The following is a 2,149-nucleotide window of genomic DNA, read 5'->3' as shown; positions in this document are numbered from 1 at the left end:
TCAATTTAATTATGAATTGTATGAAATTTTTGAAGCTTATTTAATGGGTCAAATGACCAAAAACACCTTTTAAAAGAAAATGTGAATGGTCACAATAATCATTAAGCCTTATACATACAGATATATGTGGACCAATGACTACCAAGAGATAGGTGGATACTCGTATTTCATTATATTCACTGATGACTATACTAGATATGGTTGTAATACTCGGCTAAATTCCGGTGTCGAAATTTTAACTTTTCGACAAAATTTCTATTAGAATCCGAAATCTCAGAACTAAAATCTTTAGAAGAATAAAATAGATTTTTATAAAATGAATTTGAAGCATTTTAAAATGTGTTTAAAAATGATTTTTTTCAAATCATCAAGGTTCGGCCGCTGAACCTCTCAGATTCAGTCGCCTAACCTCTCAAGTTCAGTCATCGAACCTCTCAGGTTCAGTCGTTGGACCTCTCAGGTTCGACCGCCGAATATAAGCTAACAGATCCAGCTATAAAAGGCCTCTAACCTGATTTTGAAATAAATTCTTCTCTCTTCTTCCGACAGAGGTGAGCCTAAGACCTCTTGATGATTCTTTCTTGAGTTTTCTATAAATCCTTTATAAATTCATGAGTTCTATTTTTGTTTTGAAGAATCAAGTCAAAATTTTGAAGTTTTAGCTTTCGGGATTGTCGAAGGTCACCCCTTCTTCTTCTCTGAAATCTTTTCCTTGTTACTGTGGTTGTGTTTCTTTCGAGAGGTAAGTTATAATCCTTGCCTCTCTTCTGTCACTTGAGTTTTTGAAAAAAATTTTAAATTGTTTCAATGGTTTATTAATACATGCAAAGTTTGGGTTTAAGTTTTTAGTTTTGAGATAATGAATGTTTTCTTGTGTTGCTAATGCATGTTGAAGTTTAAGTTAATTTCAAGCATTTCTTGGTATGTTGAGTTGTAAATGGTTGATTTTGAGCTGTTGCATATGGGCTTTGATCGCGTTTGGATGGTTGTTGGCTGAGCCAGAATCGGGTTCTGCATTGCAGAAGAATCCAGGTTTGGCCGTCGATCTTGCCTATGAAGGCTGCCTAACCTGCCTCCGAAGGTTTGACCTTCGAAACTTTAAGGGGACTTTAGGCCGCTGAACTTGCCGTCGAAAGTCTATTTTCTACATATTTTCTTATATGTTTATAGGTTTTTTGGGGTAGTTTTAAGAGTTGTAAAAGATATTTGGTCCCTCATTTAAATCTATTTGTGTAGGATCAGACTTGGGAGACCGTAGAGACTTACAGTGAGATAAATGCTTCAGAGCTAAATTTGCATCAACCAGAGGTGAGTAGAACTAAACCAAACTATTATTTTAAAAAAAATCAGATGTTTTAAGTATGATCATGCATCACAAATGCCATGTGTATATGATTAGGTTATTTTGCATTAGAATTCACGAATTATGATGCATTGCATAATTTATTGTTGTTGTGGATGGATGTTGGATGACTCATTAGCCCTCAAGCATGTTATGATATGTTATGAAAAATATGGAAAGATCATGGTTGCCCATTCTACACCCTTGGTATTATGTAAGAGAAAGATTAGGGTTGTCCATTCTACGCTCCTGCCACTACGGATATGTTATGTTATGTTATGTTATGTTTAAGAGGAAGTCCTGAGGAGCACCAGTTGTGGGTCGGGCACTATTGGAACTATGGAGGGTTACTGGTGATAAGTCTATCTTGATATAAAAATGCATTTATACGATCATATATTTTATTAAATTGCTTTTGATTATGATTTTACTCACTAGCCTCTTATAACTTATCCCTTTTCCCTAACCCCAAGTTTGCAGAACTAGAGTTAACTCGGGAGATCAACAGAATTGTATAGTATAGTTCTGATATAATAGTATAGCTGTGGACATGTAATTCATATTATGGTTTAGAATTGTGTTTTGCCCAAGTTTTCTTTTATAATCCTTGTTTATGCAAGGATTTCATGATCAATGCTAGTAGAGAACAAATGGAACATTCCCTAATTTAACCTAGGGTGATGAATCTTATCTCAATCACATAAATACCTTCATACAATTCTTAATATATCTAGTTTATCTCTATTTGTTGCTCATGAACCAAACAACGTGTAATATGAATTTAAACATAAAAGTTCATATATAAGA

This window comes from Manihot esculenta, chromosome 15, assembly GCF_001659605.2.
Source record: "Manihot esculenta cultivar AM560-2 chromosome 15, M.esculenta_v8, whole genome shotgun sequence".
Taxonomy (NCBI): domain Eukaryota; kingdom Viridiplantae; phylum Streptophyta; class Magnoliopsida; order Malpighiales; family Euphorbiaceae; genus Manihot; species Manihot esculenta.
The sequence above is the reverse complement of the archived record's forward strand: the minus strand, read 5'-3'. Positions refer to the sequence as shown.